The following is a 25578-nucleotide window of genomic DNA, read 5'->3' on the forward strand; positions in this document are numbered from 1 at the left end:
CAAGATCCTTGCAGCTCTGATTCTCACTAACTGCAATCTTGAACAACAAGTGACAAGCAGGACCCAGAGGTTTGAAAGCAGCAGATCTCTAGACTGATGGAGACGATGTAGTGGTGATGGGGACGATAAAAGTGATGGTGATGGTACCCAGCACGCTGAGCACGTGTTGTATGCCATCATCGTCCCCATGTAATACCTCCTTGAATTCCCTCAAAAACTCTGTGGAATAGTCACTTTTATTAACCTCGTAACAGACGAGGAAACTGATGCTTAGGGAGGCACACGCCCATGTTCACCAATTATGGACGGAATTGTATCCCTCCAAAATGCGTAAGTTGAAGCCCTACCCCCCAATGTGACTGTATTTGGAGATAGGGCCTTTATAGGGGTAAAACAAGGTTAAATGAGGTCATATGGGTAGAGCCCTAATCCAATAGGATAGGTTTCCTTATAAGAAGAGGAAGGGACAGGAGGGATTCGCACACAGAAAAGACCACGTGAGGACATGGAGAAGGCGGCCATCTGCAAGCCAAGTAGAGGGGCCTCAGAAGAAACCAATCCTGTAACGCTTGATCTTGGACATCCAGCCTCCAGAATTGGGAGAGGACTATGGTATTTTGTAACGGCAGCCCAAGCTGACACATCTCCCGATGGCAGAGCCGTCACGGGAACCAGTCAATCTGACTCTGGGCCACGTCCACAAGAACCTCGCCATCTACACGCTGACTCTGATTGGACAGGTGGGTTGTGGGTCTCCTTATGACTGGGCCTGTGTGTACAAAGTACACAGATTGCCAGATCTCACCCTCTTCCCTCCTATTCTGCCTAACAAAAGACAGTCCATTCAGGACTAGGCAACACCCATGTTTTGGGTAGAAGTGGTCCCAGGGAAATACAGGCCAGTGCTCAGTGGGTGGCTAGAGCCATCTGGGTAACCTGGGTCATGCCTCAAATGGCTGTAGGCACCAAAGAGATTTCAGTCAGATTTTAAATGGTATCGCCATCTGCTTCCAGGGAAGAGTCCTCGATGCTGCCCAAGTTAAATGGACCTGAATTGTAATCCTGCCTGCCCTAGGTATGGGACCTTGGGCAAGTTACTGCACCCCCCGAGCCTCAGTTTCCCCATCTGTCACATGGAGATAATCATCCTGACTGCAGCGGTGCCGTGAGCATAGAGAAGTCAATACATAGGAATCCGCTTCACAGATGGTCTTAATTCAGCAGCACCTAACCCAAGGGACCACCTGAAATCCCCTTAGCTTCATCAAAGCAAAATCCTCCGTTACAAACCCCCTGGCAGGCAGCTGCCAGTCTTTCCTGGAAGGAGTGGGGATAAATTATAGGTCACAGTCTTTTGGATCAGCCACTGTTCTGGTCCTCACCCCCTTGTGGACAGAGGTCTGGGAGGGTCCCCTCAGAGTGCTGTTCATGGCCCTGGGGCAGGGGGGGATCTTGCTACCCCTGCACTGCCTACCTCCTGCCTCAGGCTTTCCTTCCCCCAAGCATTTGCTATGCTCCTTGGGCTGGGGGTGAGGGGATACCCTGGAAGGACTCCCAGAAAGCTGCCCACCCATTGGAGGGCCACAGCCTGAGCCCCAAACCCCAGCCCCTCTGAGCATGCCCACTCCATCCTCCATTCCCTGGGAAAGGCTCCATCTCCAGAGACCTGGAAGAGGAGCCCAATGCCCTGAGGGAATTTTGTGTCTAAGATTGGGAGGCTGCAAGAGGCCAAAGTGAGAGCAGCCCTGTTTTCACCAGCAGGGTCTGCCCGCCTGAGGGGACCAAGCAAGAATCCTCACTTCCTTCCTGTGGCCACTCGCCCTCCCCACTCCACACACGCACATCCCAGCCACGTTCCCAAGACCCACCTGCACTGGGCTGTCTCTCCCTTCCCCGGCCTCTCTCCAAGGAACCCCCAGCCAGGGCAGGCCAAGCAAGCAGCCTGTGGGTAGATGATGTCCCGGTCCAAGCATTTCTCCTCCTGGGAAATCTGGGATTCTGCCTCAAGAGCAAAGGCCCTGGAGCCAGCCAGCCAGGACTCCAAACAAGTTCCGCCTTTCCAGCCTCGTGACTTAGGACAAATTACTCCCTCTCTAAGCCCCGTTATCCTCATCAGTAAAAACGGAGATACCCAAAACACCCATTTCACCAGGTCGTGAGGATTAAATAGTGCATGAAACATGAAGAAGTAGCACAGGGCCTGGATGCAGGGCCCGGGCTGGAGTGGAACAAGCGAGGTAGCGAGGGGCAGAGAGAGCAGGGGCACGAGAGTGAGGGCACCTTAAATCTCGTGGCCTGGCACCTGGCTTACCTCACCGATAATGCGCAGGTGAAGCTGAGAGACACAGAAAGTGCGGAATCAGCCATCTGCATCGGTCTTCACACAGGGTAGGAAGACGCAGGGTGCAGCCTGAGGGTGCAGTCCCTGGTTTGATTCCACTTCCTCAACTCTCCTCACATCTCTGGGCCTGTTTACACATCAGAGATGCTGAGGCTCCCACGGCGGGTCCCTCCCCACCATCCCCATCCCAGAGCTGTGTGGGGACCAAGTGAGATAAGGGAGTGAAAGGGCTTTGTAAACTTAGATGGACCAGACCACTCAGAAGACGGTGCTCACCATCAGGGTTCTGGGAGGATTTCTCCATTCTCCTCACCCCAGCCCACCCCTCAGTTCCCCTCCTAATGAGCTGCAAGTCTCTACAGTTATTTAAAGCCTCTATTAAACATATTCAATTGCCCCTTGATTCTCTGGTTTCACGTCTTTACATCCGAGGAAAAGACAGCAAAAGTATCCAAAACGTGAGCTGGTAATAAAGTGCTCTGTAGCAAGACTCATTCATCTTACCTCCATTTTAATTTTTTAAACAAAACCCACAAATCACCAACCACCACCTTCAGTGAATTAAATTGGAAGGAAAATTAGAAAACAGCTCAGATTTTAATCAATATTTGCCTTGGCCGTGAAAAAAAGAGGTTCCTTCTTTTGCCTGTCTCTAATCAGGAGTGTTAATTATCTTGCTACACGCTAGCAAATTAATTATGAACTAAGGAAGTTAAAGGAGGTCATTTGTTAAGGAAAACTGATTACATATTGTTAGCTCTGGGGGACTGAATGGAAAACCACTGTCATGAAAACAGCTTTAACAATTAGACCTGATATTTGATTTGCGAGGTTGCCCACCTGAAAGGGTGAATCACAAAGGCACCCGCAGCCTGCCATGGGGGACCTGAGGGACTTTGGACCACAGGCTGCCATCACCATCACCCCTCCACTGCACTCAAGTCTTTCAAAGATCTGCTCACGTGTGGGAGCCCTGTAACCTGCTCCAGGTGGAAAGATATTAACACTAGAAGAGGTTTCTTTCCTTGGGGTGTACGTGTAGAAGCAAGAGAGAGAAAGCTAGGAGAAATGTAAGTGACTGTGAAGACAGAGAGTTGGGGGAATGTGTGCATGGGGGTGTGCACGCGTGCAAACACGGAGTAGGCTCCAGCCCATGGCCCTACAGCAGCAGTGTCTTCTCAGTGGGCGACTCCAGGGTAGCTGAACGGAAACTGCCCTACTCGCTGGGGAACAGAATAGGAGCCCTTAGCAGCTCTGCCCTTCACGTGGGGTTCCAGATGCTACCTTGGAAGCGGCAGAAAAGCTGAGCGGGAAGGCAGAATATTCGGGCTTGGTCACGTGTTGGTTATCCAAGTCAGGCGGACAAGCCTAACAGAACTGAATGACCGACTTTCCGTGTCCTCCCAACCGTGAGCCAGGCCCGCAGTGCAGGAGAAGAAGCAGAATGAGCTCACTGGTTCTGAAAGTTCATTCAAGGCCTTGACTGCCATGCTAAGTGAGGCAGAAATTTCTAGTTGTCTACCAGTATTCACTCTCCTGTTCTTCCTTAGAAATAGAACTCTTGTTTAATTCGAAGTGGAAATGTGTCCAGCTAGAAAACTACATTTCCCAGCCTCACCTGCACCTGAGTGACTAAATTCTGGTCAATGAAATATAAGCAGAGATTACTGGGTATGACCGCTGAGGAGAGCAGAAAGCTGGGATGCACATTTTTGCTCTTCCCTCTTCTTCTTTTCCCTGCCTGGAATATAGACATGATGGCTGGTGCTCCAACAATCATTTTGGAGCAGAAGCAAACTTGAGGATGAAAGCCACTCACTAACAAGGGTGGAGCAGAAAGACAGAAGAAGCCCCAGTCTCTGATCACTGTGGAGCCCCGCGTCAACCCTGAAACACCATCCTCTGGGCTTGTATGTGAGAGGGAAAACAAAACGCTTGAGGTGATGAGTCTGCGCTGCGGTTTTATTGCAGGGCGGGAGGGGTGGGGTGTGGGGAGGCTTGACTCTGCTCAGAGTTGAGTACTATTTCTAAGTCATGAAATGAGGAATATGGCCATCTCAGCACTGGCAGTGGGTAGCCCCAAAGGTTTGATTCACTCAAAGTTTGTCAGACTGGAAGAAGAAGCACCCATTTACGAGGGGGCAGCCACCGTGAAAGGGGGGAGCAGAAATCTGGCCATGGTGACTCCGCACCACAACACGTTCTAGGCACACTGGCCCTGCTCTCCCTCCTCTCACTGGCTCAGAACATTCTAGCTCTCCTGAGGTTCAGGCCCCATTGTCCCTGTGTGCTCAGGTAAATGGGATCCACATGGCCTTGGGGTTTGGGTGGGAGTTGGGCTGCCAGGGCCCTCGCTTCCTGGACCTCACCCTCATCCAGCTCTGCTTGGCAGCCCTCCCCCTGAGGCCGCTGACCAGTGAAGTGGCCTCCTTCCAAGTCCCAGAAGTCTGTCCATCTGACTCGTCAAGAGTCAGGCCAGGAGGGCTGCTGTCAGGAGCGCCCTATGTCTAATGAGCTGTTTTACATTATCTTTTCCGTACTAGGTCGTTAATATCGGTATGTGTTTTGCGCTTACAGCACGTTTCAGTTGAGATTAGCCACCCTTCAAGGGCTCAATAGCCACAGGTGGTGAATGGCTCCCGTATGGAACAGCATGGTTCCTGAAGGTTGGTGGGAAAGCTTCACATCCTCCAAAGTACAAAGCACTTTGTGAATACGTACATGCAATTACAAAGAGCAGCCTGGGCTGAAAATGCCTTTTCTCCTAAGCCTCAACACCACTTGATAGCATCAATTTTTAAAAACTTGTCCATCTGTTTTTAATGAAGTGTCTTTGTTTTAGTTTGCCCTTCCCTGACCATGAGGGAGATGGCCAAGTCCATTTTTACAGGTTGACTGCTAATCACAGTTGTCTTCTGTGAATTGTCTTAGCCAGATCCTTTGCCCATTTTGGGTTTTTTGTTTGTTTTTTGGCCGCACCGCGCAGCCTGTGGGATCTTAGTTCCCCGACCAGGGATGGAACCTGGGCCCTCGGCAGTGAAAGCACAGAGTCCTAACCACTGGACCGCCAGGGAAGTCCCCTTTGCCCATTTTTTAAGCTGGGCACTTTGACTTTTTCTCATGGTATATTTTGAATATTAATTCTTTGTCAGATATGAAGAAAAAGTTTTCCCTGGTCTGCACTTCACTCTATTGTACCTCGTCAATCTGAACACTTTTTGGTTTTCTGTAGTCAAGTAGGTCAGTCTTTTCCTTGGTAGCATCTGGGTTTGGTGACTCGGTGAGGACGGCTCACACTCCCCAGGATGACAAAAATATTCTCCTATATTTTCTGCAAATATTCTATGCTGGTTTTTTGTTTGTTTAGCTCACTGCTGCACATGGAATTTATTTTCACCCAGCACTGTTCCGAGCACAGCTTACAAAATGTCAGCCCCCCGTGCTTCTTTGGGGAGGGAGGAGCTCCCTGGAAAGGGCCTGTTGGATGAGAAATGCAGAAGCAGGGCTGAAAAGAGCCGCACTTGAAGGACAGGTAGGGCAGAGCCGCAGCGAGGGTGGGGGGCGGAGGCTCAGGCCTCGAGCCCCTCAGACCTCTCACCCAGGCCACAGTCCCCAGCGGGGATCCCCGGGCAGACTTCCTAACTCTGCAGAACCTCAGCTCCCCTCTATAAAATGAGGATCTTCGCGCCTCATAGCACAGTTGTGGGGATTCAATTGCCTCTCTGTGGCTCCCTTTCCTTCTTTCTAAAGGGAGTAAGACAGAATGAAGTAAGTCAGAAAGAGAAAAACAAATACCACATATGTATGGAATCTAAAAAAGTGGTTCTGATGAACCTAGTGGCAGGGCGGGAATAAAGATGCAGATGTAGAGAATGGACTTGAGGACACGGGGAGGGGGAAGGGTAAGCTGGGACGAAGTGAGAGAGTGGCATGGACATATACACACTACCAAACGTAAAGTAGGTAGCTAGTGGGAAGCAGCCGCATAGCACGGGAGACCAGCTCGGTGCTCTGTGACCACCTACAGGGGTGGGTTAGGGAGGGTGGGAGGGAGGCTCAAAAGGGAGGGGATATGGGGATACATGTATGCGTATAGTTGATTCACTTTGTTGTACAGCAGAAAGTGATACAACATTGTAAAGCAATTATACTCCAATAAAGATATTAAAAAAATAAAATAAAGGGAATAAGACTGTCCCTCCTCACATGGGTTGTGATGAGGATAAAGTTAGCTAACACTCAGTGTCTTTCAACAGGGGACAGCATTTCTCATGGTTCAGTGAGTTGACAAGGCTCAGCTGGGCGATATCAGCTAGCTGCGGCCATCTGAAGCTTGGCTGAGCTGGGTGTCCAAGACAGCTCACTCACAGGGCTGACAGTGGATGAGACTGCTGGTGGGAGTGGGGGTTGCTTTATAGAGGTGGTCAGGGAGGGCCTCCCTGAGGAGGTGATATTTTAGCTGAGGCCTGAATGGTGAGGAGACAGCCATGCAGATACCCAGGGGAAGCCTGTCTGCAGCTGAAGGAACAGCAATTATGAAGGCTATGATTCCAGGACCTCGGCTGGGAGATCTCAGCCCCAGCGGCAGGCGAACCCAACTGGCCAGAAAAGGGGGCAGCTGGTGCTCTCTGCTTGGGAGTGGGCTGTGCAGAAGGAAAAGAAAACACGATGCAGAGGTGGGTGGGCAGGAAGCCTGCCTAGCATGAGGCTTGGGAAAATAAGACTGGGGCCAGGACCTTCCTTCATCTGGAAAACTGCCTCACTTGTTCAGTCCGGGCCTTCTAGCTGAATTAGGATATTCCCCCCATTCCTCAAGTTTTATTATTGCCACCAGTGACACGTCAGTGACAGCTTAGCCCAGAAGAAATAGCATGACTGGAGACAGAATGCAAAATAACAAGGCACCTTTTATGAAGCGAGCCCAGCAGGCGCCCTGAACACCCCTCACTCTGTTCCCTTCTCTTTGACATGAAAGCTGAGTTTACCCATCAGATAAAAAATAATTTGCTAAATATCACAGTGGAGTTATTTCTAAGTGGCTTCAGTTACTGGCATAAGATGCAAGGCTGTCTTAACAGTGAGGTGCATTTGGACAACAAAAGCAGGGATTTGGAGCAAAACCCCAGAGAAACGAGGCATAAATTCACAGTTCAATCAGGTGCTATTATAGCCTGGATGATTTAGCTATTGGAGTCCACCAATTCAAATGCTAATCTCATCTGGAAACACCCTCACAGACACACCCAGAAATGTTTAGCCAAACAATCTGGGCGCCCTGTGACCCAGTCAAGTTGACACCTAAAATGAACCATCACGCCCAGTCCATACATTAACTCACTTTACTGAAACTCTTTCAGGTGGCTCTGATTGTCACTCCATGGTCTAGATGAAGAATTTGAGGCTCAAAGCTTCTAAGCTGGCCAAAAGCCACACAGCTTGTCACAGTGTGTGCCAGACCCGAAGCCAGGGCTCTCTGACTTCACAGCTGTGCTGGTTCATTTTCCCTGGCACCTGGCTGCAGTGTGGTTCATAAATACTGTGCAGGTGTGGGTACTGGTTAGAGAAGTCTGGGAACCCCATGCCTAGAGAGGGGTTGCAGGGTATCTGGTTAGGAGAAAAATTCTACCAGTGCCTGGAGCCCCCTCTTTAGAGAACAAGCATGCTTACTTGGGAAGAGGAGGCTGATCTAGAACTCTGTTAAGTCTCTCCCAGCTTCGGGTACCACCCTCCTCCTGGGGGCAGTTTATGTGAATTGCAAGGTAAGGGGTAAGGGTCTGAGGAAATTTTTTGCGGTACGCGGGCCTCTCACTGTTGTGGCCTCTCCCGTTTCGGAGCACAGGCTCCGGATGCGCAGGCTCAGCGGCCATGGCTCACGGGCCCAGCTGCTCCACGGCATGTGGGATCTTCCCGGACCGGGGTACGAACCCGCGTCCCCTGCATCGGCAGGCGGACTCTCAACCACTGCGCCACCAGGGAAGCCCTGTCCGGCTGTTTTATGGCCTGCCTCTGGCTGTGGCGAGGTGGGGGCAAGGGAGTGGGGCAGGCAATGCGGCCACCGGGCAGCCCGGGCCAGGCCTGCAGGGAAGGCGCCACAGCCAGCAGCTGCTCCCCCACCACCATCCACTTTCTCTCCGCTCCCCTCCCCTGGAGGCCTTCCTGGCTGCTTCTCCCAGAGCTCAGCCCACTAGCCTCCAGCCAGGCTAGCACCTGGCAGGTGGATGAAGGCAGGTGAGTCACAACTTCCTGGAAAACTGTGTTCTAGACAAACTCCCCGAGGGCAGAGGCCATGTCCAGCCAGCTCCTCCAGCAGCCTTGCCCAGTATGTGCTGGGCCAGGCACACAAACTGCCATTGGAAGAGAGGTGAGGCCCTACAGGCTCCCCCGGGTGTGGGACCCACAGCTTCTGGCCGTGCCTCCTCCCAGTCCAGCTCAGCTCCCTGCTCCCGGGGAGCCAGGACTGGGCTCAGGAGTTGAGGAACAGGAAACAGCTTCTGACTGAATGTGTCTCAAACTGTGACGCATGCAAAAAGTCACCCAAGATCTTGCTAACATGCAGGTTCTCATTCAACAGGCATGGAAGGAGCCAAGCCTCTGCTCGCTAACAAGTTCCTGGGGATGCAGATGACGCTGGCTCTCAGCCCACACTTCGAGTATCAGGAGGATCCCCGTCTACTGCATTCCCAGGGTGTGCTTTGGTTCAAAGAGAAGATATCCCAGCAGGGGCTGGCATATGCGGAAGGGGAGCAGCGTCAAGCAATGAAAATATGAGAGCTTGGGGGTCAGGCAAATGGTCACTTCACCTGTCTGAGCCTCGGTTTCCTCAGCTATAAAATGAAAATAATTACAGTACTTCACTGGAGTTTCTGAGGAATCAAATGTCCTCACATTTATAAAGTCTGAATTACTGTTTTTGAGCAATCAGAATATCAGAGATCAATACATCTGCTTACAGAAGTGCATTTGACCAAGATGGAGTAAGGATTTTTAATACCCTCGGACATCAGGTAATGATGGACGGTGATCCTGAGACTCAGGAAATAAACAAGATAAGACCTATGATGGCCCTAGCTTGCTGCCTTCAGAAAGTTTCCAGAGGTGGTGCAGAAAAGGGAAACCCAAGTGGAGCCCAGTGGACTCTCTGAGTTGAAGAGATGGAACTGAGAGTTGGGGGAGACCCATGCAGCTAGAGGTCGAAGGACAGGGTCCTGGAGAGAAGACAGCTGTCCAGAGAGATCTCCAGAGACCTGCAAAGGATTGCCTTTGAGTATCTGCCGAGACTGATCAGCTCAGGCATGTGAGGAAACTACCCACTATCATGGAAAGAACCTTCCAAAAGGAGGGCCAGGAACAGTGCCTATTCCCACCAGCCAGACTGGAAAACATGGACGTTGAGTATTCAGAAAGGTCTTGCCTCAGTAGTGGAGAATAATTAACCCCAGACAGCACTGCTCTGGTCCTGCCTACCCAATCTTAAAGCAAGACCCAAAAGAGTCAAAAGATGATTTAACTGCATCCCAGAAAAAAGCTCAAGAATTTAAAAACATCCAGCACGCAGCAAGGTACAATCACAATGTCTGACATCCAGTCAAAGATTACTAGACACGCAATGAAGCAGAAAAACACGACTATGGTGAGGAACAAAAAGCCATCAACTGAAATCAACCCAGAATTGACACAGATGTCAGAGTTAGCACACAAAGACATGAAAACAATTATTATAATTGTATTCCATACGTTGAAAAGCTACATAAAACCATGGAGAATAGTTTTTTTTTTTTTTAAGATTTTTTATTTATTTTATTTATATTTGGCTGTGTAGGGTCTTAGTTGCAGCACACAGGATCTTCGCTGAGGCATGTGGGATCTTTCTTTGCTGCGCACGGGCTTCTCTCTAGTTGTGGCATGTGGGTTTTCTCTTCTCGAGCTGTGGCACGCAGGCTCCAGGGCACGTGCGCTCTGTAGTTTGCGGCACCAGGACTCTAGCTGAGGCTCACAAGCTCAGTAGTTGTGGCACGCGGGCTTAGTTGCCCCACCGCATGTGAGATCTTAGTTCCCTGGCCAGGGGTCAAACCCACATCCCCTGCATTGTAAGGTGGATTCTTTACCACTGGACCACCACAGAAGTCCCTAACCATGGAGAATATTTTTAAAAGACCAAAATTCAAACTTCATCTCAATACTACAGTGTCTCAGATAAAAAGCAATATTGGATGGGATTACTGGAAGATTAGACATTACGAAAGAAAAGATTAGTGAACTTGAAGACAGTAATAGAACTTATCTAAAACGAAACAGAGAGGAGAAAAAAGATCTTAAAAAAAATTAAAGGAGTATCAGTGAGCTCTGGAACAACTTCCAGCAACCTAACATACATGTAATTGGAGTCCCAGAAGGAAGTGGGGATGCAAACAGAAATTTTTTTTTTTTTTTTTTTTTTTTGCGGTACGCGGGCCTCTCACTGTTGTGGCCTCTCCCGTTGCGGAGCACAGGCTCCGGACGCGCAGGCTCAGCGGCCATGGCTCACGGGCCCAGCCACTCTGCGGCATGTGGGATCTTTCCAGACCGGGGCACGAACCCACGTCCCCTGCATCGGCAGGCGGACTCCCAACCACTGTGCCACCAGGGAAGCCCCAGAAAATATTTATTCTGATTTAGTAGGTCTAGAATAGGGCCCAAGAACTTGCATTGCTAACACATTCCCACGTAATGCTAATGCTTTGGTCCAAAGACTACACTTTAAGACCTACTTCTCTAAGGCAGAAGTCAGCAAACTATATCCTCTGGGCCAAACCTACCAGCTTTTGTAAAGTTTTATTGGAATGCAGTCACGCTTATTTCTTTACATATTCTCTATGCCTACTTTCATGCTCCAAAAGCCGAGTTGAATAGTTGCAACAAAGATCGTATGGTCTATAAGGCCTAAACATTTACTATTTGGTCCTGTACAAAAAAGGTTTGCTGACCTCTGTTTTAGGGATAAGTAGGGTTCAGGGTGTTTGGAGCCAAAGCACCAGCACCATCAGCTGGCTCTGCCACTCACAACTGCAGAATCTGACCAAAGAGGGCCCATCCCCAGGGAGGAGAGCCCAGGACCTCAGCAGCTACTGAGGGTCATATTCCCAGATGACATCCAAGTGATCCTAACAGATAGTAGGATTTGGTGAAAATGATGCCACAGCATTGGACCTCATTTTCACTGGGGCCTGCCAACCACTCTGCTGCCTCCCTGAAGGCAAACATCTTCCCAAAGAGATGGGGAAAGTTAAGTCCCCTTTGCCAGGAATGCTGGTAGCTATTATTGTTGATGAGAACAAAACAAGAGCACAGATGGAATGAGGCTGAGACAGAGAGCCACCCAAGAACAAGGGTCTCAGGGGCCCCGTCCACTGTACATCCATCCAACCATCCATCTCATCCATCCACTATCTAACCACTTATTCTTCCAGTTACCCGTTCATTCCATTTATCTTTCCATCCACCATCCAATCATAATCTATCCACCATCCACCCCCTGCAACCTTCATCCATCTATCCATCTGATAATCCATTCAACCCTTCATTCATTTATTTGTTCAAGAATATTTATTGAGCAGCTGTTATATCCTGGGCACTGTGCTAGCTGCTGGGAATGCAGCTGGGAACAACAAAAATGTGGCTTCTACCCTCATGAAGTTTACAGCCTTGTGGGGAGACAGACAACAAGTAATTACACACACACGCACAAATCAGAATTACATTTGTGTTAACTGCTATGAAGAAGTTCAGGTAAAACCAGGGAGCCTAAGGAAAGCTTCCGTGAGGAAGTGATGTTGGAGCTGGGGCCTGAAAAGGAGTGGAGTTGGCCAGGCTAAGCAGGAGAAAGAGCATTCCAAGAATCAGACCCCAAAGCAGGAAGTAGGTGAGCAGTGGGGAGGGGCAAGAGCTAAGACTGGAGAGGAGGAGGGACCAGGGGCCAGCCCTGCAGGTCAGGTAAGGAGTTTGGTCTATATCCTAAGAGGACTGAGGGCGATTAAAAAACGTAGGCATAAAAAAAAAAAAAAAAAAAGTAGGCATAGGTCTACATGATTATACTGGCATTTTAAGGCAATCAGTGTATTGGTCCTGTAGACTGTGGAGGGTACGTTTGATGAGGGTCAGAGTGGAATAAGGTGGACAAGTTCAGAAGCTGCCTCCAGGTGAGAAATAATGGTGGCTCAGACTTGGGAAGGAGGGGGAGATGGAGAAAAGTGGACAAATTCTAAATATGGGCTTAGATTGGGCTCCATGTCAACTCAGCAGAGGCCAGAAGGAGACCGGTCCTAGGAGCAGGGTTGGGGGTGCTGGCCAGGAGGAAAGGGGTCTTGACAGGATGCCAAAAGCCCACACCCCTAATTTACCATCCTTCCAGGACCTTCCCTTGCACTCAGCTGATCGCCTTGTGCCAGTGAGTAAAAGCTCAGTTCCCAGGTCAGGCCCAACCGGAGTGACCAAGCGTCCAGTTTGCCTATGATTGAGGGGTTTCCCCGGACAAAGGACTTTCAGTGCTGGTCACCCTATGCCCAAAATCCACATTGGCAGGGGAAGTCAACAGCCTTGGGAGGTAGCTTGGAAAGTGTAAGACACAATGTCCAGAGAATGGGCTGAATGCACATCCCCCTGGTTCTGGGCAAACGGGAACACAGTTACTGAGCATCTAAGAGCCGCATCTCCACCTGCACAGTATTCTCCTCTTACTCAGTGCTCTTATGACTACTGTCTCTCCTACAACAGTCTGTGAGGAGGACCAGCCACATATCATAGATGAGGAAATTGAGGCCTTGGATGGGGGGAAAGGGAGGCACTGTTAAATGGTTGGCCCGAGTCCCCCCAGCTAGGGAAGAGCCGTGTAGAAGTCAAAGCCACACCTCCCACCTGTGGCACAGCTGCCCACGCCTCGCTGGGTGTGGAACCAGGAGTGGCCTTGGCCTAGGGATTTAGTGGGGAGACAAACGTGTTCCCCCGAGCCTGCCTTAGCAAGCTCCCAGCCTAAAGGGGCAGAGAATGGCGTCCACAAACTGTGATGCCACAGGACAGCCTGAGCTCAGTGTGGGGACAAAAGAAGAAACATGGGGCCACGAGATCTCAGGAAGAAAGGGTGCAGGCAGAGGAGTCACTGAAGATGGACCCGGAAGGATTGATCAAACCCCTGTGTCTTCACCTGTGGCTCGAGGTGCATAGCCAGATCACCGCTTCCCCAACCCAGGGCAGCTTGGTGACATCACGGCCTCTCAGTCCCACCCCAGACCTACTGCATCAGCCTCTCCAAGGAATGGTGGCCCAGGGCTCCCTGTTTTTAGAGCTCAGCAAGCGGTTCAGATGATGACCCAGGTCTGCAAATGATCTCCAGCCAATTTCTGTGGCCCCTCCCAGCCACGTAAATATCTTGAAATACACATGAGGAGTCCGTCAGCAGGTTCTCAGTGGGCAGCCACCTTATGTGGCCAGGAAACTGGCCCACACTAAGACAAGCTAGTTTATGGCTCATTTCACTTGGTCTTAATTCCACCCAGAACCCAAGTTGTCTCAAACCTGTGCTTCACATCTGTGCACATTAAACTAATCCACAGGTGGGCAAACTTTTCCTGCAAAGGGCAAGAAAGTATATCTCAGGCTCTGTGGTCCACACAGCCTCTGATGCAGCAGCTTGACCCTGCCACAGCAGCACAAAAGCAGCCTTAGACATTATGTGAATGAGCAAGCACAGCTGTGTTCTAATAAAACTTTATTGCTAGACACTGAAATTTGAATTTCATACATTTTACATCACAAAATATGTTTCTCCTCTTGATTTTTTTCCAATGATGAAATAAAATTCATATTTTATGGAAAGACAAAAAAAACCATAAAATTTTTCTCTGCCCATTTGGGCCTCCTCCCTCCCCTTTGGCGTATATTGTGCACCTGCATTATCCAGACCTCCTTAGGAGATAACACTCCTTCTTAATCTTGTAAAGGGTCACGATGACCCATAATTCCTTAGAAGATAACCTTCCTTCTTAATCTTGTAAGGGGTCACAATGACCCACTACTTCTTGTACCTCCGGATCTGGGTTGCGTAAACTGTCAATAGGTCATTTGTCTCAAAAATTATATAACTGTGCTTTGACCTCTCCGGGGCAGAGCCGTCCTCAGGGCTTTCTGAGAGGCTGTCTCCCGGGTTATAATCTTCAGGTTGGCTCGAATAAAATTTTCCATTTCTTTCTTAGATTGACTACTGATTAACTTTTTCATCGATACCAACCATTTAAAAATATAAAAACCATTCTTGGGCTTCCCTGGTGGCGCAGTGGTTGAGAGTCCGCCTGCCGATGCAGGGGACGTGGGTTCGTGCCCCGGTCCGGGAGGATCCCACATGCCACGGAGTGGCTGGACCCGTGAGCCATGGCCGCTGAGCCTGCGCGTCCGGAGTCTGTGCTCCGCAACGGGAGAGGCCACAACAGTGAGAGGCCCGCGTACCGCAAAAAAAAAACAAACAAAAAAAACCCATTCTTAGCTCACAGGCCACACAAAAACAGGCATCAGGTCAGATTCGGCACTGGCCGTAGTTGTGCCTGCCCTAATCCATCCACATGTAGACGAGCAACGCTCCGTAGCAATGAGCTGGCGTATCCGGGCCCTGTGGGCAGTTTTGGTCTCCGACCCATCACTTCACTCCCCCACCCCTTGCCCTGCCCCGTGCTCCTCTTTGCTTGTCCTTGGGCCTGCCCAGCCTGTCCTCTTTGACTCCCAGATTTGCACGCACCCCTTGGATCCCCAAGCATAGTCAGTACTAACCACTCTGCCACCTTGCCTTAACAAGTCTAGCCCGGGGCCCCACTGCCCGTTGTGCTTTCCAGAGATCAGCACATCAATTGCCTACGATTCAGAAATTCAAGGTAAGGGCACCTATTTATTTTAAAAGAAAATCATATCCTCCCAGTCAGTTTGCAACCCACAGCCTAAGGTGGGGAGGCATCCCCAGCCCTGGGTAAGCCTGTTGTCAGAATCAAACAGTGTAGAAGTCACACCGGTTCCATGCTTTTCACAAACAGCCCCTGAAGTTCTAGTGCGACACCGAACTTTTTTTTCAGCGGATTATTTTAGCTACCAGCCAGTTCTGGGATCTCTCTTCCCTGGGGTCAAGTTCGAAGAGAATTCCAATGTGATTAAGTAAACATAGGCAAGTGATAGATTTATGCGCTGCTGTGCTATTCTTTGTGATGCTGGCATTGGGGGTAGGGAATTATAACAGCTCCTGGGTGCTCAGCTTACTCCCTAAGAAATTAACTCATCAGGCCCCAATGTGGACGAAAGCACTTCTTGGGACATTGGAAATTCAAAGTGAAATGCATGCGTGGCTCTATCATTTGAAGAGGACAAGGGAGAGAAAGATCAGGGGGAGGCAATGATTTGAACACGAAAGGACGGGTGAGGGGTGAGCTGATGAATCTCTGCTGTTTGTGGATGCGTGTGGTTCGTGGAGAGAAGCAGAAGCAAGTCAGGTATTTCTGTCCATCACAGCTGAGAAACTGGACTGTAAATGGAACCTGGAGCAGTGAGCTGAAACTGCCCCACGTGGGCAGTTAATGGAAACGTGGAGAGCTTTTCTCTCTTAACAAAGTACTCGAGCTATTATCTCAGCATACCCGCGGCGCAGGGGGACCACACAGGCGGCTGGGCTGTCAGGGTAGCTAGAGCCAAAATAAATTCCCTCTCAGCTCGGGAAGCAGATGCTCTGGTCCTGATCTGCCACCAGCAACAAATGACGCTTGGGACCCAACCCTTCCCCAGCCACCCCTTCTTTACACCCCAGGGTACAGAGGCCCTTTAGGAAAACCATTAGTCAACAGATTCGTTTCACAGCCCTATCCCTATACATGCCCCCATTTAATCCTCACAACCACCCTGCGAGGAGGCTTTATCATCACTCCACCTTGCACATGTGACAATCCCATCTTACAGAGGAGAAAACTGAGGCTCAGGGAGGTGATCAAGGCAGAGCAAGGGCTGGAGATCAAGTCAGCAAAGTGAATCCTGAGCTCTTTTCCTTATGCCACGGAGAGAGGACCCTCGGTCTCCTGCAGTACACCATGCCTCAGCCCTCACGTCAAACCCAAGCAGCCGCTCAGCTCAAGACCCGCTGAGGATGGAGAAGTGGGCCTGGCCTTGAACGGGAAAAAGAAGGGGGAGGGGGCCTTATAAAAGCAAGTGGGGTCCCACTCTCATCTGAGTGAGAACAGACTGCATGGCCGTGTCTGGGAAACCCGCACGGTGTTCATGAGAGCTTTACTGGCATCAAAGCCGAGCTGCATCTTGAGAGAACCCATTCCATGGGAAAGGGAGCCTAGGCGGAAGCTCTTGGCCCAGTCAGCAGATTCGCTGGAGGGGAGACTCTGATTTCGGTGAGGGATTTGTTGTTTGCACTGGTTGGTCCCTCAGCCGGCCCCATGGATCCATGACGGAACTTTACAGAGGGCAGAGTTGGTAAGAGAGAGGGAGCGTACCGTGTGCTCCTTAAGACTCAGGTTCTGAGGCCAGGCAGACTGAACCGATGCCTGCTGCCCCCTCCTAATACCCATGTGACCTGTGTAAGTCACTTGACTTCCCTGTGTGTATGTGGGATGAAGAAAATGAGTGATTTTGTGATTTTCTAATTCTATCGTTCTTGTATTCTTGGCATGAAAGAAAGGAGACACGTGTAAGATAGAAGAAATCTGGTAAAAATCCTGCAGTTGAACTTGAATAGGAAGCATCAGTAAGTATCATGATGCATTTTATCTTTAACGAAAGAAAAGAACTAGTTCTGAGATTTACTCACTGAAAAGGCCCAGAAACAATCACCAACCCAAGAGAAATAAGCATCCCTCACACCCAGATAGCGCTTTTAAAATACCATTTCCTACTGGAAGGAACCAGGGCTACTTGGAGAAATGATTGGTTCCAGGACTGGCTCAGGAAATATACAAGATGAAACTAAGCCATCAAAGGGTCATGACAAAGGACTCAAGGGTCACTGGCTCAAGCTGAGAAAATCTGAGCATCCCTAAGGGTAATAACTGCCGTGGATCGAAACACACCAAACATACTTAAATCCATGAGCTCATTAATGGTGCTAAACCTAACTGGTTACCATCAGAGGATGCTAGAGAACCCATTTCTTATTTTGAAAACTGATAAAATTAAAGCAATCAAGCATTTAACCTATCTTTCCAGAAAGGACTGTGCCACTGAGGAAGCAAAGAGTTGATTGAGGGACATTTCTCATTATGGAAGTAACTGAGCTAATAAATAAAGAACAATGATAGAATTAGAATGTCCCATTTTGCAGTCCCTAATAAACTAATGGACCTAAGCATTGCTCCTCAATGGCTGCTAATATCACAGAGAGATAGAGATAGCTACAGAGATAGAGAGAGAGAGAGAGAGAGAGACAGAGAGAGAGAATCAGACATTAACTGCCTTCTGATAGAAGAACACAGCACCACCTATGAAGTAGTAATGACTAAAAAAAAACACGAACTTGAATCTGATCAAGCTTCTGGATTCAACTACCAGTTTATAGGAAATACAGCAGAAGAGCATGTTAAAGGACACCAAGGGGCTGCAATCAGCAAAGCCCAGACTGGGGAAGCCCCACAAACAGCCTGGTTTCTTGTATGATTAAATTGCAAGAAGGAAAAAAACAGATGGAGGGGGAGACTGTAGAATAAAAGAACGACAAATTTAGAAACAGATGAACCAGTCACGATGTATGAAATTTTGCGGATCCTGATTCAGATAAGCAAAATGTTTAAAAAATTTGACATCTATGAGACAACTGGAAATTTGAACACGGACTTGGTATTGGATGATATTAAGAAATCATTACAGGGCTTCCCTGGTGGCGCAGTGGTTGAGAGTCCGCCTGCCGATGCAGGGGACACGGGTTCGTGCCCTGGTCTGGGAAGATCCCACATGACAAAAAAAAAAAAGAAAGAAATCATTACAAATGTCTTTTAGGGGTGGTAGTTCTATTTGGGTATGTCTTTTTAGAAATATCCAATGCATCCTTATCTCAGACACATACTGAAATATTTACATGACTCTGCAGTTGAACTCTGAATAGTGTTGGCCACTGGAAAACCTCAGAGCCCAGGCTTCAGTGGGGGTGATGATGCCAATTCTGGGGTATCAGTGCCTGGTGGAAGATGGCCAGTGCCTAGCGGCACCTTGGGAAGCCCATGGCGCCACCTGGTGGATGAGAACATGTTTAAGTCACCTCATGGGAAATGCTAGAGATGCTGTGCGTACAGCTGGGGTAGAATCAGGTTAGCTGGGATTATTGCTTGTAACATGGCTCTTCCATATGCACAGGCTGCTCGACAGAAATTCAGGCAGCATATTAGTTACGAAAAGGTGACAATTGCTCGTACCAACCTGCAAGGACTTTTTCTAAATACTCAAATTTCTTGGCAGTTTCCCGCAAGAAAAGAGAATCCAATGGCTTCTTCTGTTCAAGGTCATTTGAACCCTAGTATATTTGGGTTTAAATACACAGACGCTTCCTTTTCCTTAGAAAATTTTTCCCATATCAGTAGTGCTCAAACTTTGGAAGGCATCGGACTCACTTGTTAAAATTACAGGTTCTGGGTCATCCACCACCCCAGACCTTTATGGGTGGGTCTAGGAGAACCAGGGCCCTTAACAAACTCATAGACCTCCAGGAAAGGCTCAAAAGAAGAAGAAGGAAAAGCAGACCTCCCTCTCCCCTTCCCATTTGTTCAAACTCGGGACATTCGAAGCCCCTGTGCCTCTGTCCTGTAAGGCAGGTGCTCGCTCTGTGTCTCGAAGGTGCTGAAGCCTCGAGAGTGGGCCCAGATTACAGGCCCATGACCAAGGCCAGAAGACAGTCATGACGTTTCCCCGCTGTCCTGACCAGGTGATTACAGAATTTCCAAACTGCCCAGCTGCCCTCTCTTCCCGTGGATCCAAGAAGAGGGAGGGACCACCTGATAGAATGATGACTTGGGGATGGGGATGGTTGATCTCTGAGGATGGAGCAGGCCCCTTCTTTATGCCCCAGACCTTGTGCAGGAAACAGAAGACCTGGCCCCTGCCCCAAAGGGACTCAGAGTCTAATCAGCTTTACTTCATATCCTCTCCTTCATCCACCCTCCACTCCATCCTCACCTGGTCCTATCCTGGACCAGGGCTTCCTATCTCCCTTGGACCATCCCCATAATACCTACTCCACCATCACCCACTGAAGCCCAGCCCCTGAGATCTTCCAGTGGCCAGCATTATTCAGGGTTCAATTACAGAGTCATTGTAAATATTTCAATATGGGTCTGAGATAAGGATGCATCTGATGAGGACTCCTATTTCTTTAAAAAAAATCCATAATGGAATTCTCACTCCTAAATATAATTAACAATGATCGATTAATTTTACTAATCTTCTGAGCCTCTCACCTTTCCTAGCTGTCTTCCTTCTGTCTCACTTTCTTCCTAAAAAGAGGCAGGACCATGCTACAGCCCCTGTTTGAAGCCCTCTTTGGTCTCCTTTTTGCCTCCAGAATAAAGTCTAAACCTCTTGGCCTGACACCAAAGATTCCCACCACCTGGCCGCAGCTCACCTCTTCAGCCTCCTCTCCCGGTCAGCTGTCCACATCTCCTGTGCTCCAGCCACCAGAACTTAACCACCCTTCTCTGCTCACACCCCACACCATCTACCCACGCCACGTCGATCCTGGCAGTGCCTCAGCCAGGAGCATCCTCCCCCTCCCAAGGCCCCATCGCCCTTTACCACATTTTCCCTCGTGCTCCAGTTACAATGAAGTGCTCTCTCCACCCACAGCAGGTTACTTCGAGCTGTACTATGATGTTTATTTCATCCTATCACGAACTCTGCATGTTGTTTCCCTCTTGGTCTAACTCCATCCCTCCCACTAGATGGAACGGCAGATCTCACTCATTCACCTCTGTCTTTCCCCCAATGCCTGCTTCCGTGCACGTTACCCAGCAGGTGCTATTTAATCTGTGTTTGTGGACTGACAAATAAATTGTCCTCTTGGGTGTTTTTATAAGAGAGCTTGTTCTCTAATAGTTCTTCAGGTGGTACTTGCACACATGCCAGCCATCACACATGCCCAGAGGGATGATCCTAGCGTTGACATGGAATCCCATGTTGAGGGCATGAAATGCCCATGCCCCAGCAAGGCAGTACTTTCTTGATATGGGGATAGTTTTAACTTCAGCATCCCGTTGATGGGAGACAATTGTTGTAGCCCACAGGCATCTTGCAGGCAGTGCCCAGCCAAAACAAGTTCTCCCTACTGAAATCTGAAAGGCTGAGAACCCCCTTCTGTGGCCCCGGGGGACGGCCACTGTCAGAGGAACTGCACCAGCTACAGATCCAGCCTGGAGTGGGTTTATGCACCAGCCAAGAGGAAGTGACACCAGCACAGCAGAAGTAAAACCCCCCATGCTCATTCAGTAGATTGGGGGACCGACTCCGAAGCACCACCCACACCCAATAGGGCTAGGAGATCTCTGCCCTGAATACACCCACCCTGAACCATGGAGGCTGACGGGGCCAGCCTGCCCCCCATCACACAGCAGCAGCGAGCAGCTAGGAAAGGGACCTGACCCCCTGCACTCCCTGGACTCACATCTTCCACTAATCACGGTGCAATTCGAGGTGTGGCTGACCCCATTCATTCCCCACCCCCTCCAACCAGAAGCATTTCACAGCATTTTCTCAGAAAGATCCAACTCTACAATTCTTACTGAGATGTAGATTTTACTAACACTTTGGTGGGAAGACAAGGAAGACATTTTATACATTGCAAGGTGAAGCTCCATAAAAACCACCTTTAAAGATTCTCTGTTCTCTGTGTATGTCCCCCCAGCTTATCTCCTTTTGTCACTTCCCAAATTCTTCTATTGTCCTCAGCCCTGGCCTGAAACCCTATTGAGCAAAAAAGGCATTAAGCATCTATTGTAACTGACGTCTGTCCCTTGGTGGGGATAAGAATCCTCGCTCTCCATCCAGACACAGCTTCTCAGCTGCTGATCAAATTGTTATCCGTAAGTCCCTTCTCCCTCCCTGCAAAACAGTTTCCTTTGTGGAGGAGAGATTATGCTATTGAGAAATTAAGTTAGTCTTCACAGTGGCGCAATAAGTTGAGTTTTTTCCATCGATCAGGCACTGTGTAAGGAAAGCACTGACATGCGTGACTTCAATGTAATGTCCCCAACGACCTTGAGAGGTAGGTACCCCCACTGTTAAGGTGAGAAAATTTAGTCCCAGAGAGATTGAGCAATGAGCCCAATGTCAAACAGCTAGTAAATTAATGAAAGGCAAGTCAATTTTTTTTAATGAGCAAAGATTTGAATGGACATTTCTCCGAAGAAGGTATCAAGTGGCCAATAAGTACATGAAAAGACACTCAAATCATTAGCCACTGGGGAAATGCAAATCAAAACCACAGTGAAATACCACTTCACACCCACAGGACGGCTACACTCGGAAAGACAGATAGTGTTGGCGAGGATATGGAAAAGCTGGAGCTCTCGTATGCTGTTGGTGGGAATGTAAAATGGTGCAGACACTTTGGCAAACAGTCTGGCAGTTCCTCAGAAAGATAAATATAGGGAATTCCCTGGTGGTCCAGTGGTTAGGAAGTGGTGTGGCCAAAAAAAACCCGATAAATATAGAACTGTCATATAACTCAGCAATTCCACTCCTAGATATCTACGCAAGAGAAATGAAAATGCGTGTTCACCTAAAAACTGTACACAAATATTCACGGCAGCATTATTCATAATAGCCAAAAAGTAGAAACAACACAAATGTCCGTCAACTGATGAATGGAAAAATGAAATATGGTATATCCGTAAATTAAATATTATTCAGGCATAGTACTGATTCGTGCTACACAATATACACAAACCTTGAAATTATTATGCTAAGTAAAAGAAGACAAACACAAAAAGCGACATATTGTATGACTCCATTTACATGAAATGTCCAGAAAAGGCAAATCCATAGGGACAGAAAGTAGATCAGTGGCTGGCTGGGGGAGGGGAAACGGGAAGGGACTGCTTTGAGTACAAAGTTATTTTTTTAAAATTTTTTGTCAGCACTGCACGGCATGTGGGATCTTAGTTCCTGGAACCCGTGCCCCCTGCAGTGGAAGCACAGAATCCTTTTTTTTTTTTTTTTTGATATTTATTATGTTTATTCATAATTTGATTATGCTCGGTGGGCAGCACATCTCCAGGAGCCTCCCGGAGCCTGGGGATCTGAGCTACGGTCACAGACCATGCAGGAGGCTTCACTAGGGTTGGGAGGCTGCGGGTTTTCCCTGGTGCTTTCCCACGTGCTGACAGGGAAGGAGGAGAGGGTGCGAGCATCACCATTTCTTGAGTCAGGACTTTCTCCTTTCTACACTTCCTCCATGCCCTGTTAGTCATCGTCATCATCCTCCGGAACAAAAATATCTCATGCTCCTCAAGCAGGGCAGCAAAGTTCTTGCTAATGAGCATCCCGACAGAGAGAAAGGGGATCACAGGGAGAACACACGGAGAAGGGAGAAGGACCTTTCACCGGTTTGGGCAAAACGGCGCCGTTGAGAGTAACGGTGACTGACCTCATGGTACCGAGCCGCCACGTCCGCCGTCCGTCGGAGACCTCATCACCTTTCCTCGGGCTCAGCCGGCTCCGGAAAGCCCCAGATGCGACGGGTGCCAACGCGAGCCAGCGAGCCGCTCCGGACGCCGTCTCCCAGCTCCGTCCCTCGTCCGGGCACCTGGAAGCACGGAACCTTAACCACTGGACCGCCGGGGAAATCCCTGAGTGCAGCGAGTGATGCAAATGTTCTGGAATTAGACAGTGGTGATGGTCGCCAAGCCTCGTAAATATAATGAAAACCACTGAATTGTGCACTTTAAAACGGTGAATAGGGGCTTCCCTGGTGGCGCAGTGGTTGAGAGTCCGACTGCCGATGCAGGGCACACGGGTTCATGCCCCGGTCCGGGAAGATCCCACATGCCGCGGAGCGGCTGGGCCCGTGAGCCATGGCCGCTGAGCCTGCGCGTCCGGAGCCTGTGCTCCGCAACGGGAGAGGCCACAGCGGCGAGAGGCCCGCGTACCGCAAAAATAAATTAATTAATTAAAAAAAAAAAACAACGGTGAATACTATGGTATGTGAATTACATCTCAAAAACAAACCAACAAAACAGCTGATAAAAAGCCAGCCAAGAGTCCAACCCAAGCCATCAGCCTCTTGGTCCCGCTCTGACACCCCTTAAAACGCCCATCGCAGCCTCACACCACCAGAGTCCCTCATGAGGAGAATCTCACACCCACATCTGCTGCTGAGGGGCAGCTGGCATGTTTTTACCGTGTGACTCTGGGGACAAGGCCCCACCCTTACAGCTAGCTGGGTGGGGGCGTGGCCTGGAACACCCCCAGCCTGGCCAGAAACCTGTGACTTCACTCCACAGGACAGCCCAGGTCAGCCAGATCTCTCTCTCCCTCTCTCTCTGGAGTCTGGAACCGGAGAACGAGGGACTGAAGAGGTGAGCTGTGAGAGACGGACAGAGGGGACATGGGGGAGGCCTGCACTCAGAGCAGCCCCGGGAGCTGGTGAGCAGGTGGAAGTCGGAGGAGGCAGCAAGGATGGATAAGCCAGGGAGGGCAGTCAGAAGAGAGCAGGAAGCAGCTGTCTTCTTCCTTCCCAAGGCTCTGTGGGCTCCTTGAGCCATACTCGAGTTCCTGTTCTGATTCCGAGTCCCTGCAGTGTCTTTACAGTAGCCACCTGCTCAAGGGAGGTCTGTTCTTTGCACTGAAAAGAGCCTGATGACACCCAGCAGGCATTTGTGGACCCAGGTTGGATAGACCAGCTCCCCCAGATTCATGGCCTCAGGGATGGGTTCTTTCGTTTACAAAGAAAACAGCAGATCTCAATGGTCTCTTCTGGAGCCCAGCCGGGAGAGCATCAGGCCATCTGCCTGAGATTCCATATGTAGGACTCCTGGACCCATCTTAGATACTGGCCTCAGAAGCCCTTGCACCTGCCCGGCAACGAGAAGATAATACACAAGGTGTAGGTTCCCACAGTGCGGACCAGTTACCATCTTGGTATCATTCTTTACTTTCCTTTGTCTTCTGACTTATTTGCTATGATTTAGCCTCTGCAATCCCCTCAAGTTAACCCAATTTTTTACAGACCAACAATTGGTGTGGAATAATAAAGATAGTCAAACTAAATATCTTAGCTGGAGTGACCTTGAACTTATCAGTATTCTTCAAAGTAAGGAGAAGACATTTCACATCTCACTTTTAATGAGGAAAAAAAAAACTGTTGCTGGAAATATTTACCTTTCATTTACTGCGCTGAGAGATGGGGGAGGTTTGTCGGCTTTGATCTCCACTTGTTTAATTACCGGGAAATGAAGTGCGCGTGAGCCAGCAGGATCATGAAGTCTCACTCTTGCTGCAGAAGATGGCAGCTGGGGACCCAGCAGCCTGGCATTTTATTTTCCCAGATCAAAGCTGAACCAGCACCAGGATGGAAGAAGTATCCCGATGAGATGCGCCTGAAGAAGAACCAGGTGGCAGAGACTTGACCAAAGGGGTCACTGGACCAGCATCTCCCATGGGGTCTCCCCTTCTTGCCTCCCACCCTAAGAGAAGGGCACAGTGTAGTCCAGGGCCCTGTCTGGCCTGCCTGAGCCAAGTGTCTCCCCGCACACCACATGCCAGGCCCCAACTTGAGGCAAGCCCAGCACACCTGTGCACCCACGGCCTTAGTTCTGACCACTTTCAACACACTACTAGCACCTGACTCCACCTGTGCTGGACCTCCCAGCTACAACCTCAGGTTGGTCCTCTTCTAAGCCTCACCTGCACAGCTCAGGTGAGTGAACACCATCCCAAGGAAAAGACCAGAGGACCGAAAACAAGACAAAAGCTGGCCTTCTCCGTGGACTGCCCATGACATAGAAGCTGGAATTTGGCCTCTGGGCATGCAGGGGCTGATGGGTAACCACGGGATGAAGGTGAGTAACATCTGGGGGGGGCACTGTCGGTTGTGATGGATAGCATCCCACCGTCCTTAGCACAGGAGTAACTCCACAATGCTCATCTCTAAACTGAGGGTGTTAAATGAGACATTCTTTTTTTTTTTTAGCGGTACGCGGGCCTCTCACTGTTGTGGCCTCTCCCATTGCGGAGCACAGGCTCTGGACGCACAG

The 25578-nt window shown here is 49.5% G+C and overlaps 1 pseudogene; it reads right to left on the minus strand.

Moving 5' to 3' along the window:
* Positions 1-22786: 22786 nt before the first annotated feature.
* On the minus strand, positions 22787-25256 carry LOC114908577 (annotated as a pseudogene).
* Positions 25257-25578: the final 322 nt, after the last annotated feature.

This window comes from Monodon monoceros, unplaced genomic scaffold (assembly GCF_005190385.1).
Source record: "Monodon monoceros isolate NGI ecotype Baffin Bay Population unplaced genomic scaffold, NGI_Narwhal_1 Super_Scaffold_4, whole genome shotgun sequence".
In the NCBI taxonomy this organism is placed as follows: Eukaryota; Metazoa; Chordata; class Mammalia; order Artiodactyla; family Monodontidae; genus Monodon; species Monodon monoceros.